This window comes from Antechinus flavipes, chromosome 3 (assembly GCF_016432865.1).
Source record: "Antechinus flavipes isolate AdamAnt ecotype Samford, QLD, Australia chromosome 3, AdamAnt_v2, whole genome shotgun sequence".
Lineage (NCBI taxonomy): Eukaryota > Metazoa > Chordata > Mammalia > Dasyuromorphia > Dasyuridae > Antechinus > Antechinus flavipes.
In genome coordinates, this window is record NC_067400.1 from 173,241,070 (window position 1) to 173,257,944 (window position 16,875).

A 16,875-nucleotide genomic window follows, 5' to 3' on the forward strand; every position below is an offset into this window, starting at 1 on the left:
TCTCTGACTGTCTCTGCTATGGCTTTCTTCCTGGGGGTCAAACATGAGTAAAAATGCCTGGATCGGCTGACTAAGAATTGCAAAACATTTTGGTAGGAGAGGAAAGATATTTTCCAGAAATGAGTAGGCATGAATTGCGTTCTACAGAACACATACCACAGGGAAAAGAAAATCGGACACTTCAAGTTGATTTCTCAAATTTAATATATTTTCTTAAACATAATGGCATGATACAAGGATGTCCTGTCAGTATTACTACAGAAGACAGTCTTTTTCTTGGTTTGGGAGTTTTATTATATTTTTCTCTCCTCTTTAACCTTTTCCACCCCAAATACTCATGCCAGAAAAAGTCTATAGCTACTAATCTTATTTATTAAAGCGCTTTGTAGTTTGACCTATAATTGAAGGTTTTTCACCTCCCTATCAGAATGCTTTTCCTCTGAAAATAAGAAACACTGGTAAAGAGTTCTGTTTTTATTTAAAATTTACTTAGTGATTGTTATCCAATTGAATGATATTCAATCTCCAGACTCTGTACCTTTCAGTAGGCTGTACCCCATACCTGTAATTATCTCCTTCCTTGTTTCCAGTTCTTAGAATTCCTAGCTTCAAAGAGCAACACAAGTATCTTCTGCTGCATAAGACCCATCGTGATTGCCTCCCTCTTTCTCTCATCCCACATGTCTTAGTACATGAAGTTATCTTGTGTTTTGCTTTATAAATACAAAAAGGTAAGTATAATGTATAAAGAACCAGGAAGGTAGGTTCAAATCTTATCCTTGTCACATATTGACTAGTCGCATAATTTCTGTCAAAGAAATCTAGAGTGTTCCCCAACTAAATTAAGATATAATTGACAAAGTAAGTGCTTAATAGATACTTGCTATTTCATCTAATTTTCCCTCCTTACCCCTAAGATTCTAAAACAAAAAACAAGAAGAACAAAATCCTGGAAAAAGCTCTCCCAGCTCATTGGATTTCCCTCTTCAGGATTTTACATCAAGAATCCCATTTGTGATCTTCATTAATGAAAAGATTTTTCTCATTGATGATATCACAGATATATTAAAGTATCCAAGTAGTGAAAATAAAGCCCCGAATACTCATCCTCCAAGGGTTACTTACATATATTAATTATCACCCTGTGGTATTCTCCTTGCATTTGAAAAGAGGATATATCAAAAAATGTTAAATGGAAGAAATAAAAAATTTTGCACAAGAATAGCTCCCAAATTGTTTCCCTTCTAGTCTGAGCCAAAAAGCACAGTGAATTATAAGGCTTCTGAGCACCCCAGAAGAGATTCAAGCTTATGTATAATTGAGCACTTAAGATGTGTTTTGAAGACTGCCCCAGATTTCATCAGCCTCTCTGAAATTTGTCCAGAGTTTCAGACTAAGTTGGAGTTACTCCTTTAGTTTTAAGACATGGTTTCCAAAAGACTCCATACCAAAAATGCAAATGTCTTCTCTGGTCATAAAGATAAATGAATTTTAGCAGCCATAAACATGAATGGTAGGATGCCCTAGAGAGAGAATACTAGACAGAGAGGGGCATGGAATAAGAAAAAATACTTCAGAAGAAAACTTCTCTGGTTTGGAGGCAGATAGATGGTGCAGTAGACAGAGTTTTGGGCCTGAAAGCAGGAAGACATCTTCCTGAATTCAAATCTGAATGTCAGATATTTACTAGCTGAGCAAATTAACTTAACCCTATTTGCCTCTGTATCCTCAAATGTAAAATGAGCTAGAGAAGGAAGTAGCAAACCACTCCAGTATCTTTGCCAAGAAAACTCTACTGGCTTTGTGACTCTGGTCAGATCATTTAACCCTGTTTGCTTCAATTTCTTCATGTATAAAATGAGCTGGAGAAATGGCATTTTGCCCTAGTATCTTTGCCAAGAAAACCCCAAAGGGTTTGACATGATTGAAATGATTGAGTCCAAAAAAATGACTTAACCTTCATCTGCCTCAGTATCCTCAAATGTAAACCAAAGTCATAATAATAGCACCTACCTCCATAGATTATTTAGGGATAGAGTCAGGAGGCATTTAGGGTTAGGGTTAGAGTTGGGAGGCATTTAGGGTTAAGGTTAGGGTTAGAGCCCAGAGGTATTTAGGGTTAGGGTTAGGGTTAGAGTCAGGAGACATTTAGGGTTAGGCTTAGAATCGGGAGGCATTTGATTATATTTGAGAATTAAATGAGGTCGTATCAGCAACATGCATGACACATAATAAGTACCCAATAACTATTTGTTTCCTTCTTTTTACAACTTATGTTGAGAAATAGCACTTCCAGAATATTCTTTCTTTCAATCTTATTTTTCAATATTAGAAGTGATCTCAAATGAAAGAGGGATTAGGTTTGCTCTGCTTAACTCTAGAAAACAACTTGGGGAAATGGGGAAGTTTTGAAGAGGTAAAATTATTTTTGAAGTATGGAAAATTGATTTAACAATTAAACCTCTTCACAGGTAGAACAGACTGTTAGAATACTATGGAGATCTTTGAGCCAAGATTTGATGACTACTAGTAGATATATTGTAGAAGTATAAATACAACATATAGAAATGTGTAGAAGCATTTTGATTGAGGCAGTTAGGTGGCGCAGTGGATAGAGCAGCAGCCCTGAAGTCAGGAAGACCTGAGTTCAAATCAAAAGTATCTCAGACACTTAACACTTTCTAGCAGTGTGACTCTGGGAAAATCACTTAACACCAATTGCCTTAGCAAAAAAAGAAGAAAAGAAGAAGAAGAAGAAGAAGAAGAAGAAGAAGAAGAAGAAGAAGAAGAAGAAGAAGAAGAAGAAGAAGAAGAAGAAGAAGAAGAAGAAGAAGAAGAAGAAGAAGAAGAAGAAGAAGGAAGAAGAAGAAGATGAAGAAGAAGAAGAAGAAGAAGAAGAAGAAGAAGAAGAAGAAGAAGAAGAAGAAGAAGAAGAAGAAGAAGAAGAAGAAGAAGAAGAAGAAGAAGAAGAAGAAGAAGAAGAAGAAGAAGAAGAAGAAGAAGAAGAAGAAGAAGAAGAAGAAGAAGAAGAAGAAGAAGAAGAAGAAGAAGAAGAAGAAGAAGAAGAAGAAGAAGAAGAAGAAGAAGAAGAAGAAGAAGAAGAAGAAGAAGAATTTTCCTTCCAACATTCAATTCAATTGATATACAAGGCAACCATGTCTGTAGCCTTAGTCTGGGAGTTCTCTTCTCTAAAAAAGACATCTAATCACACACCTTTAACTAAGGAAAAAGTTGGTAGGGTATTGTTTCAATATTGAGAAAGTTAAAAAGGGCAATATTTTTTTCCTTTACATTATTGTGGTACTTTAAGGCTTACCAAGTACTTATTTCAAATTTTGTCAGTTTTATAGAGCCCAGTTCTGAGACTCAGGGACTTAAAGCCACATAGCTAAGAAGTAATGGAATCTAGATTCAAATACAGGTATTTTGAGGTTTTCTATTATGTTTCTTCTACTTTTTTCCATCTAAGGAAGGAAGTACTTTCTATCAAGGTTCAGGAACCTACTTCTCTTACATCTCAAATATACTGAGTAGCTCCTCAAAATCTATTTCTGTAAAGTGAGAGCACTGAAATTCAATAACTAGGATTGGGACATAGAGCATCTCTAAAGTCCTTTTCTCCTGTACTCCTGGCACTGAATTAAGGAGGAGAAAATAGTGGTGGATTTGGATTCAAGGAAAGGAGATTCAAGTCTTGGCTGTATTTAGTATCGTTGTAGTAAATAGGGACCTTGAATAAGCTTTTTAATCTCTCTGGGAATTGTTTTCTTCTCCTATAAAATGAAGAACTCAGATAAGATCATTTCTAAAGTCCTAGTTCTAAATTCCATAATGCCAAATGAGAAATATTTATGTCTAAATAAAATAAGTTCAATTCAACCAAATTTTACTAGCACCTATTATATGCTAAGCATTGGAGATAAAAGGACAAGGAAAGATATAGTGACTGTCCTCAAGGAACTTACAGTCTAATAGGATATATAATGTATATAGATAGATAGATACATACATACATACATATATACATACACACACAAATAAAAGGCAAATGTGAGAAGAGTAGAAGAAAAATCTGGATAAAGAAAACTTCTGGTTCTAGAAATATAGTGATGAGGAAGAGATCATTTTTGTGTGTGTGAGAGGATAATGGAAAGCTTCCTAAAGAAAAAAAGGTGGTACCTTTAAACTTATTTTATTAATTTTACTTAATTTACATATTATTTACTTATAAATCATTTTAAAATATTAGTTTTTAAAATAAATAAATAATGAATAATTTACTTATAAATTTTACTTATTTTATTAATAATAGATTTTAAACATTTTCAAAATATATGCAAAGATAGTTTTCACCATTTACCTTTGCAAAACCTCATGTTGCAAATTTTTCTCCCTCCCTTCTCCCTAGCTTTTCCCCTAGTGGGAACATGAAGAGTCAGACATGACTGAAACAAATGACTAACAATAACAATCAATACCTTTATCACAGGTGCTCCTTAGGCTTACCCCTTTTGTGATTTCTTTTTCTCTTTCAGGTCATCAAACATTTATTTCACAGTATAAAAATGTAGAAAGCTAGTGCTGGGGAAAGGGCAAACAGGGGAGTAGGAAGAAGCATAAAATGTGACCTGCCTCATATCAAACTCGCTCAGCTCTTGAACTTCTCCAGAAAGAGGTCCTGACTATAGCACATTGAAACCCTAACAACCTGGTCAGAAGAGACCTCTTTTTAAAAGAATTGCTGTTTAGAATGGCCTTCAACTGACATATTTTTGGTGGCCTGAAAAGAAGCCTGTCCAGTGAGAAAGTGGAGAAAACGTGTTCTGCCAGTATGACTAGGAGAGCAATTATGTGTAGAAAGAAAAGACTTCTCGCTTCTCTACCCAAATGTAGTTGAAATGAAGATATACTTCTGGGTAAATACAGTTTAAGATATGCAATTCTCAAATGCCTCAAGGCCTATTGGGTAATCTCAAATGTTGGATTCCAGAGACCATATTCTTCCTAGCTTATAAAAACTGATCCCTTAGAAGCCAGTTTTTACATTAATCTGGGACGTAAAGATTTTCTCTTTTTCTCCTTTTTAATAAACAGATTTCCTTTTTAAAAATTCAATTCTCCAATTCAATAAACACTCATAAAATCCCTATTATGTGCCAAACACATTATACTGAGCACTGGGTAGATAAAGAGAAAGAAAAGAACAGTTTCTGCCCTCTGGAAAACATATTCAATACTTACACAGATAAGTATATAGACAAAATAAATACAAAATAATTTTGAAGAGAAGGGAGAGATATACTAATCACGAGGAAAGTCATTACATATTTGGGAAGTGGAACTTCATTTTAGTCTTGAATAGAGCTAGGAGTTCCATTGGGTGGAGTTAAGAAGAAAGAACATTTTAGATATGAATAGGGGTAGTGAAACAGTCTGTATAAAAGGAGAACAGAGAGGGACCTTCATGGTTAGAATAGCAAGTGGGTCAACTGGATTTGAACTTGGGAGTGACTGGGAGTAATATGAAATCATTCTAAAAAGCTGTGTTGAAGTCATATTAAGGGCAGCTTTAAATCACAAACAGAAGAGTCTGTATTTTATTCCAAAAGTAATCCTTTTCTCTTTTACAGTCTCAGTCCAAAGATCAATCAGATATCTGAAATTGGCTGTCTGATATCTTAAACATATACAAAACAGAACTCATTACCTTTCCCCTTGAACCCTTCCCTCTCCTACCAGCTTTCCAATTCCCTAGGCTTAGGATCTTTTGACTATCTCTCACCCCTCATATCCAAGTAATTACCAAGGCTTCTCAACTTAATCTTAGCAACATCTATTTAGTTATAGCCTATGGAGTGGGGGTGGGGAGTCCAGAGTGCCTTGATTCTTCTTACTCCAAACATCCTCCATTCAACTACCAAAGTGATTTCCTACAATGAAGGTCTGATCATGTCACCCTTGTTCAATAAACTCCAGTGGTTCCCTACTGTCTCCCTTTTGGAGCAAAAATAAAAATGCTCTGTTCCTCCTATATTTCTAGTCTTCTTACACCTTTGCTTTTCAATTCAGTGACTCTGGTCTTTTGGCTCTTTCATGAACAAGACACTCTTAACTCTTCACTCCAAACATTTCTTTTGGTCATTTTCCCATACTTTTTAGCCATGTTCTCCCTCCTTAACTACAGTTATTGACCTTGTGGAATCCTTTAAATTCCAATGACAATCCTATTTTCTACAGAAAGCCTTCCCCAATCCCTCCTATTTCCAGGACCTTCCCTCTTTTAATTGTTTCCTATTTATCCTATCCATAACTTGTATATTTTTGTTGCATATAGTTTCCCCTATTTGATTGCAAGCTCCTTGAGGGCAGGAACTGTCTTTTTTCTCTTTTTGTGTTCTTTTTGTGTGCCTGGCACATATAGGCCCTTAATAAATGTTTATTAAATTGAATAGAATTGAACAGTGAAAAGATGGGTTTAAAATAAAAGAATAACACTGAGAGAATCAATAGAAAGACAAAAAGAGAAAACATAAGGCTGGTATATAAAAATCACTCAAGTAAGGAACTGATGATGGATTTGCTGTGTGATCCCAGAAAATTACTTTAAGTAGTTTAGGTCTTACTGTCCCCTTTTATAAAAAGGGCAGAAAATTGTTGATCTATGAAACAGCAGCATGAAAAATTTCTTATTGGAAATTGAAGAAAACCCTGGAAATCTATTAATTTAAGAAACCCCAACTTGTCAGTTGGTTCATTATTACTCATCAAATTTTTTTTTTTTGAGGTGAAATATGTACTACAATAAGATATAAACCACAATTAAGATTTAAGAAAGAAACAAAACATGGTCTTTGCCCTTGCTTATCTTACTCTGATTTCAGATAAGACCTAAGAGTATTTACAAATATGATTTAAAAAACAAGTACAAATGAATGTATTGCGACACTATAAACATTAGTAAGCTTTGTCAGTAAAAAACAAAAAGCAAAGAAACAAACCAAAAAAAAAGAAAACTACCCAAGCCTAATTTTTTGTAATCCTTTCCCCAATCCCAAATTTCAATAATTTGAATCATTGCATCAATTAAGAATTCTGTCTTGCCCCCTCCTCTTTATACTGCTACCTCTCAAATAGCTTCCCCAGACAGTGGGAGCAATAATGAGCATGATGTATGGCATTATCAGAATTCTGATGAGGAAGCTAAGAAACTGCTTGCTCTTCCAAACTCAAAAGCAGAGCCAAAACGGCTTTTTATTCAAAGGCTCTGCAGTCACTTCAATCAAAAAATATTCCAAAAAGAAACAAAAGGAAGGGGGAAGGGCAATTTTTAGGCATGTTCTTCAATGAGTGATCTGTGTGTCCCTGTAGTAACATGAATGACATTTTCTTCTATTCAGAGGTAGGGAAAGAAGCATGAATGTTGGCTTGAACTTAGGTATGGAGTAACACTGGTGTGTCAAGTTCCAGCACAACGTTTGAGAGCTGTGTTGCTTAAAATACACAGATCCCCACCTTGTAGTGATTCAGACAGCTATTACAGTTTCTGCATGGCCCACATTTTCCAAGGCATTCCTGATTTTGAGTAAAGAAATTCTTTTAACGTGGCTTTGCAAATGGAATATTCTTTGTCAGACCTGAGAGGTTCAATTTGGGGTTTGGTAAATATTTCACCATATTTATGTAACTATGGGTGACAGTGTAGCAAAATGAGCGGGGGAATGAGGGGAGTGAAGAGACCCAAATTCTAGTCCTGGTTCTGTCACTCATTCTACAACTTTGAGAAGATAATAATAACAATAATGATAAGAACAACAATTATAATGGTTAGCATTTGTATAGTACTCTAAATTTTGCAAAACACTTTAATTATGCTATCTCATTTGATCATTTTACCTTTTTTGGTCTTGGTTTTCTCATCTAAAATATTAAGCAGTAAAACTAGATAAACTTTTAAAATTTCTTTCAGCTCCAAGTCTTATGATTTTTCCCCCTATCTATTCATCCAAAAATGTCTCTTTTTGTGAAACACCATATATGTACTTACATATTTATGTGCAATGGAGGCAACATGGCAATAATAAATAGATACTGGACTGGATTAAGAATCAAGAAGATCCAGGTTCAAGTGTAGCCTCTGACCTCTATATACACACTCAGCAAGTCACTAAACCCCTCAATAGCCCAAGGAATTCTCTGAAAGTGTATTTGATAGAAGACTATCAAATATCAAAGGTTATCTGAATCTGTGGGGCAAGTTTCAATATCAATTATCCTTTACTTAAATGACATCAACAACAACCAAAAAAAGATATTTCAGAGTAATACTCTTCACAGAGAAATTACACATCCTGACTTTTGCTATAAAAATTGTCATTCAGTCATTTTCAGTTGTGTCCAATTCTTCATGTCCTCATTTGAGATTTTCTTGGCAAAGATATTAGAGTGTTTACCATTTCCTTCCCCAGCTCATTTTTTACAGATGAGGAAACTGAGGCAAACTGAGGGTGAAGTGACTTGCTCAGTACCACACAGCTAATATCTTTGGGTGGATTTGAGCTCAATTTCTTCTGACTACAAGTCCAATACTCTAGCCATTACACCATGTACATCTGTATAAGGACAGAAATTCTGACTGGGATTTTTTCCCCCATTTGATCTGAATTTAGGGTTTCAATAATATTGGGAGATCTCAGATGAGGAAACTCCCTACTACCAATGTAGACCTGTAACATGTCTACAACTTATACCTATATAATGTTGCCTAGGGTACTGTCAGAATAAGTGATTTACCAGAGTCAGACACAGTTAGTATGTGTCCAAGGTTAGATGTCAATCCAGGCTTTTCTGATTCTGAGAACCACTATCTATCCAGTATTCCATATTGCTTCTCAACTTATCGGAAAACATATTCAGCAATCTGCAGGTGGCTTATGTTGGTGTCAATAACAATGAATTTATTAGCTCTAATATATTTGTTCTAATGTCTCCAGTATAACGCAAAGAACAGTAGGGACTTTTATGTCAGAGTATGGGGACTCAGTTCTGATATCTATCACTTATTAGCTGTGTAAGATTAGTAAGTCACATAAGTGCAAAAAAAAAGGAGATAATAAAAAATTCCTTGTCTATCCCCCAAAGATATTGTAAGAATTAAGACAGATATTACATCTAAAAACAAAATGCATAGTACTATGCTCAGAATCATAAGATGCTCTTACTGTTATTGAGATTTTATCCTCCAAGGTTTCAAGAAATGCAAACTGATTTTTGTTCCCCTGAAACAATTTATCATTTGTTGATACAGCAGGAAATTGGTAGTGAGAACAACTGATATGCATACATGCAATATGGATGCTCTGAAAGAAAATGGCTTTCAGGTTTGATAGTCAAAAGTACCTATAAGCATCTAATATAAAGGAATTTTTCCCAACTCTCATTTCTAAAGAAAAACATTGTTCCAAGGCAGACAGAGAGCACATTCAGAATACATTTGGCTAACCCATTAGACTTCCTTAGTCTCATTCCCTCTCATATGAAAACCAATTTGAGAAATGCTCCATTCTCTAACTCAAAACAAAGATTGGCTCCTGATTGCAGTTACATAAAGATGTCTTGGGAGAAAAAAAAATCAATCCCCATACCATCTGGCGTGCAAAATGCACAAACCAGAATAAAAACTGTGTGCGCGTCAATCACACTGTTCTCACAGTAGAGAGTTAATTCATTAGCACCCTAACAGTTTTATGAGTCAATTATAACACAGCTGTATGGCTATGTGAAAAGCACTCTTACTGTTTCTGGCTCAGAATATAGCAAGTTAAATTTTCTTTTAGTTCAAAAATATAGTGGGAAGTTCCTAAAATACAGCGAGACATACACATGATTTACATTTGTCTAGAAGACTTACTGCATGAAATATATCATATGTTAGGATATTGTTATATAATATATGGCAATGAATACAGGGCATCTCCAAAGACTCGGTTCAATTTCAAACTTATTAAGAGAAGTTTTAATCTAATTAAATTTAAAACAACACTAAGGCTTTGGGGACACCTCAGATAGGTTTTAACATTGTTCATTATGTCATCCCTCAAAAAGTAAGGAAGTTGGGAATCTTGAAACCTAGAGAGTGTACACTATAGCTAATTAATCCAGATTTCCCCTTGCTTTCTTTTAATAAACAATTAATAATAATACTTTTTTTACATTTCCAGTGATTTATTCTTGTGGATATAAGGTTGGATAGGTTTGGGTCTGATTATCTAACTTTGAATTTCTTTTTTTTTTAATCTATGACTTTTGGTAACTCCTAATGATTTGATTTTCCCCACTGTGAGAAAACAGAAAGCACCTCCTTTACAATATGGTTCTAAAAGTGAATAAACTAATGGGGAATTGTGTTTCTGAGATCCTTAGATAAGGAATTATACGGATAAAAATAATAATTACAATCATCATAATAATTACTATCATGGCCAATACTCTGCCATTTTGGGTCCCACTTCTCAAAACTTTCATACTCCTACTCATAAAGGGCTATAAATCAATACACTTCAGCTTCTCTCCCCCCCCCCCAATTCCTTAATTTCAAATGGGATCTCTGTCAGATTTAAGATTTTGTTGGAAGCTGAAAAAGGTAATTTCTTGGTTGGTTTCACTTGGCAAAACTGTGCTCTACAGTGCTTCTATCGAAACAGAAGCCAGCAGAGAAAGAAGGCATTTCTTTCCTTCTCTGACAATCAGCATCACAGGTGAAGTTGGCAAGAATGAAGCATCTTAGCTACCATGCTGGCTCCTGACTAGGAAGAAGGGGGGAAGGGCGGTGCTCTGGTATGGCTTTCAAGGTTATCTGCCAGACTTCTTTGTTTGGCTTGTTGGGTGATGAAGCATTAAAATAGACAAGAACACTTAACCCAGACTTCACAACTGAGTAGGCAGTTGCAGGACACAGAGGGGAAAGATAACGCTATCACAATGACAAGGATCTTCACAACTCTTCCAAAGAAATGAATATAAAAGAAGAGCAGATAAAAAGTTTTCCCTAAGTCTTAGAGAAGTGAATTATCAAATGTATACAGGTCAAATTTCTCTTCCAATATCACTTTTTCATTGGCACCCATTGTAAACACTTTATCTCACACAAATAGGTATAGGAATTTTTTTTAAGTAGCTAGTGACCTGGTACACTGATTTTTCCACTGGGCTAAAGAAATGTTTATGAACAGTATATGTTCACCTTTATATATGTTACAGCTTCTATCTCAAATCCAAATAATTCCAGTTTACTTTATTTAACTATTTATATAAATCCTGCTTCAAGCACTGACTAGCTATGTGATCTTGGGCAATTCACTTAAACTCTCTTAGTCATAATTTCCTCATCTGTAAAATGGGGATAATAATGGCATATTACAAAATTATTATATTATACGTTCATATATTTATGTAATATATGTATTGAAATGTGTACATTGTTTTACATGCTTTAAAATACTATATAAATAGCAACTCTTTTTGTAGTGACAAAGAATTGGAAATTGAAGAGATGCCCATAAACTGGGAAATGATTGAACAAGTTGTGATATGTTGAATGCAATGAAATACTATTGTACTATAAGAAATGATAAGCAGGGAAAAACCTGAACTTACATGAACTGATACAAAATGAAGCAAGCAGAACCAATACAACATTGTACAGAATAATAGTAATATTGTTTAATGATCATCTATGAATGACTTAGTTATTTTCAGTAATGCAATGATCTAAGACTATTCACAAGGGAAAATGTTATTCACACCCAGAGAAAGAATTGTTGGAGTATGAATGCAGACCAATGCATACTATTTTCACATTCTTTATTTTGTTTTTTGTTTTTTTTTTCTTTTGGCTTTTTCACAACACAACCAATATGAAAATTTGTCTTACATGGTTTCACAGATATATATCAACTTGCTTGCAAAAATTGATCTTTACATATAATTGGAAAAAAAATACTGTTAAAACACTATAAATGTTAACAATTATTATTACTATTACTATAATGGAAGGATACAAGAAATAAGAAGTGTGCGGTCCCTTCCCTCAAAGAGCTTACAATCTAGTTGACAAAATAAGATATATTATGTTTTTAAAATACAGTCAAGTAAACAGTGCATGTCAAACTGCCTTAGGAATTCAGAAAAAGAGAAATCGGGATAAGATAAAGATTCCATGAGGAATAGAGAATCTGAACTGGACCCTGAAAGATGGCATAGGATTTGTCTAAGTAAGAGGGGAAGGCAATCAAAGAAGGAGAATGGAACTGATTAAAAACACTAAAATGGAAAAGCTTATTCAAAGGACAATTAGTAGACCAGCATAACTGAGGCATACTACATTCTTTATGGTATGTAGAAAGGGACTTAAGGAAGTTATAAAGTACTTCACTAACTAGAAGGATGGAATTACAGAAGACATTTATAATGCTCTTCCAAAAGAACTTATCTCTCTGCTACTATTAAAGGCTGACTTCTAAATAGTTCATTGTTCTGACCAGATTTGATGCATTTTATGTTCAAATGCAATGATCATGAGGATGAGGGTGAGGAGGAAGATGATATTGATGATGATGATGATGATAATGACAATGATACAAATTCGACTTCTTCAATAGGTTAAAAAGAATTTTGATTTATTTCTAATTAGGTTGTGAGATTTAGATATGGAAGAGATTTTAGTGATCACTTAAACTGGGTTCCTTATTTTACCTGTAAGGAATGTAAGTTCTAGAAGACAAAATAAATTGGCCAAAGTCACCCAAGTGTAAAGTGGATTAGCTAGGCTTTGAGCCCAAGGTTTCTGACTTCAAATGCAGTCAGATGCAATATTCTTTCCACTATACCATACTTCCTCTTCCCAATGATGTGGTCAAATTTCCCCAAACAAACTGAAAGAAAGGAGAGCAAGGAATCGCTTTTTTCTTCTTATCTGGGTTACTACAGGTTCTGTTCTTCATCAAAACAAAAGTGGTTTTTGTTAAAGGACAAAATTCAAGTCAGCAGATTAACTCCCCAGACAGACATCAGTATGACTCATCAGACACCACAAACTGGAATGTTAGAAAGTAAGTGAAACACCCCAAATCTGACAAGCTTGGGAAAAGCCACATTGTGGCAGGAACTGCTGAGATTTTTTGTAACCATAATCCAGAAAGTCTTCCCTCTGACATATTCTAGCCTTATGACCTTCCGGGAACCAGACAGTTCTCTAAGACTATAAATATACAGGATATCTGCATGGTTTCCTTCAACAACATAATCACAGGTATAGAGGAAAATAAATAATAATAATAGGAGATAGGATTTCTTTGATGAAAAGAACTCCCAAGAGAAGAAACTCTCTTCAACAAAGCCGATTGGTATTTCTTTTCAATTAAGTCCTAGAGAGTTGTGTGGAGCATTGAGGTAAGTAACTTGTCCAGAGACAGTAAATAAAAAAATGGGAACTGAAATCAGGAATTCCTGACTCCTAGGCTGGTCCTCATCATTGCATGATGATGGTGATGAAGTAGATAAAATATCCATAATATATATGTGGATACAACAATAGCAAAAGTGTAACACTTGCACTTCTGCTACCAAAATAGCTTCCCTCTTTTTTTTTTTTAAATGAATGAAGGGATAGAAAACCCTTTCTTACCCTCCCTGCTTGTTGTACTTCCTATTAAGTGTCAATCAACCTAATTCTTTGTGTGCCAAGCTAAGGAGACACAGAATGCAGATCTTCCCTAAAACTTATTTGTAGACCCAGACAGATCTATAGCTAGACCCCCAGAAATGAGGTAGGGCTTAGTAAATCTAATTTCTTATTTTTCTCCTTAGATCCCCAGTGGGTCACAAAAACATAAAGCTAAGCAATAAAGAAACAGCTTCCCAGAATAAACCTACTTCTGGAAAGAGCAACAATTTATAGAAATTGCTCATTTCTTCAAAGGCAGTGGTCAAGTCAGTGAGTGGCAAGATAACAATATGCCAGTCAGAAGAAACTATTTCCAGAACAAAACAGCCAGAAGGAGAAGGGGAAGAGAGGAAAGGATCTCTTGTTTTCCTTGCCTGAATCAATCAATCAATAAACCCTTATTAATGTCCTGCTAGGCTCTAAATAAGCTCTGTGTTTTCTCTGAATCAAAATAAGTGAATGACAGGAAAAAGGAATTGTCAGCAATTTGGCAGCCATGATGTCAAGAAACTTTTAGAAATCCAGTTTAGGGATGCATGGAAAGGGAAGAATAAGCGGACTTAGGGAACATTGGAAAAGGCAAGTAAGTATATCTTACATTTATAATCTGTGTTGAATTCTGGGAAAGAAAAAAATTCCACAGATGATCTCTGCTCAAGAAATCTTGATCTCAGAGGTCTAGTATGTTGATCTTCAGAGAAAATGAGCAGCTAAATTCTTAAATGAGGAATTGCCTAATGCAGGAAATAGACTCCAAAATTAGGCTGATCAGATAAGAAACTCAGCAACTTTATATTCCTGAGCTTGTCTCAATCACTATCACACTCACAATTTTGAGTAATAAGCCTCTCCTCCATTCTTTACTTTCTTTGCCTCTTCAATAGAGATTAATGATATCAGTCTAAAGGATATTATAATCAAACCAACATAGAATAGTGGAACTAGCAGAATTAATTGTATAAATGGAAGGCTATTGTGCTGTTAGAAAGGATCCAGAGAATGATTTCAGAAAAATCCTGAGAATTCTTACATTTAACAAATGAAAAGAAAAGTGAGCAGAACCAGGAGAACAAGTATACAGAAACAGTAATATTATAAAGAAAATCAATTTAGTAACTCTGATCAATATAATAACCCATCACAATTCCAAAAATCTCATGCAAGTACTTTTGGCAAACAATTTCATGTTTTATACCTTGAATAAATATTAATGATTGAACTATTGATAGAGATATCCCTTATTAAGAGTTTTCAATAAATTTTAGTTTCTTGAATATTAGGGGTATAGGAATGAGAGATATCCTGTCAGTAGAGGGCCTATAAGGTGGCATTTTGTTCTATCAAATTTTTTTTAAATCATTAACAAATACAGTAGAATATTGTATTTTAATATATTTCAGTTTATTGTGTGGTAATATGTGGAATATCTCTTGTCTATTTTCAATTAAAACTTTCATAGGGTGTCCTTGAAGCATATATAAGGTTATTTTCATTAAAATTGTATATAGGTGAAAAAGAGAATAAATGTTCTCTTAGTCACCTTTTTCAAAATTAGTAAGATTTTAGCCAGAAGAATAATTGGTATTGAAGGTAAGGCATCAGTTGGGGGTCAGTTAAAGAAATTGTAGTACATGAATATAAGAAATGCTATAAAAATGACAAGTTAGATAAACACAGAGAAACATAGAAAGACATATCAACTGCTACAAAATAAAGTTTAAAAAAAGTCAGTTAACCAATATATATAATGACAGCAACAGTATAAATATAGCAAAGAACATGCATAAAACAATTTTATCTAAATGCTGCAAAATTATTTTACCCTAGCTGGCTCCAAATATGAGACAGAAACAAGAGATATGCAGTTCACATCTATGGAACACTGTATACTCATTTAATTACATATAATAGTTGGGGCATGTTACCCATCTAATTACAAATAACAATTGGAGCATTAGGCATTTATCCATTTGGGTTTTCTTGCATGGATAGTTAGTCCAAATTCTTTGGAGCACTATAATATTATGGTACTTGAAGCAAGAAGTAAAATATCATCCACAAAATCTGGAGAATATCACCACAACCAAAGGATATATTGCCAGTCTGTGGAAGAAAAGGAACTAGAATTTGGTGCAATAAAATATTAACATTCATTGACTTGTGGTATCTCTTTCTCTTTTTCACCCAAAAGTACAAGTAATAGAGTTCCAGGTACAAAATAATTTCTTCAGAGAAGTAAAAGTTTTGGGAGGGTCTTCTAACCAAAAGAAAAAGGCTTCAAGAACAGGTCTGATTTTTTAGAAAATAGTGTCTTCACTGCCTGAGGACCAGTCCAAGTAAGTTCAGAATAGGAAGTTAGTGATAAGGAGAGGCATTTAACCAAGCTGATTTTTATTTAGTTTCAAACAGGACTGGGGGTATGATTTTCATTGACAGAGGGAATATTCACATGGATGAAATCTGAGATCCTTGAATTAGCAAAAGGATAAATGCATATAATATGATGAAAATGTGCAATCTGGTATCTCATTTGTTAGAGGACTAGAAGGAAGAGCCATATGGCCTAGAGATCTCCTTCAATCTCCTGCCATGCATAAACCAGAGAAAGGGACAGCAGTACTGTCTATAAAGAGCACCTGGTATTCAAGATAGGTCTGGCTTTGAACTGAGGGGGGATTATCTAAAAGAAACTCATATAACAAAAAAAAAACCCCAACTTTTTATTGTCTATATTTGAGGAGGATGTGGGTTTCTAAGAAATATGAATTTTCTCTTTTTTCTTTGGATTCCATGGCAAATTTTATTGGTAATCCATGAGAATCAAGTTCTATAAATGCTTCTGGAAAGTCCCTTTCATCTGATGATATCAAAGCTTTAAGAATGCTGATCTTGTTCTTCTTGGCCTGAGAAACAGGCAAGTGACAAATATTTCTCATCACACTTTAAAAGGAAAAATCCAACTATAAAGAAAGCTTAACAGCAGTCCAAGGCCTAAAACAAGTCAGGGGCAGGAACTAGATTTATATTACATTATATTAAAGAGAGGATAAAATAAATTCTGTCTCATGCCCTGCTGATGTCACACTGATTAGTGGGTCAGGCATGTTATTGTCACCTTCAAAAGGGTAGTAGTTTTATTTAGCAAAATCAAATCA

The 16,875-nt window shown here is 34.5% G+C and overlaps 1 protein-coding gene across 2 annotated transcripts in view; it reads right to left on the reverse strand.

Moving 5' to 3' along the window:
- Positions 1-16,875, reverse strand: part of RASA3 (RAS p21 protein activator 3) — a 286,768-nt gene that overhangs the window by 68,376 nt on the left and 201,517 nt on the right. The window lies entirely within an intron of this gene.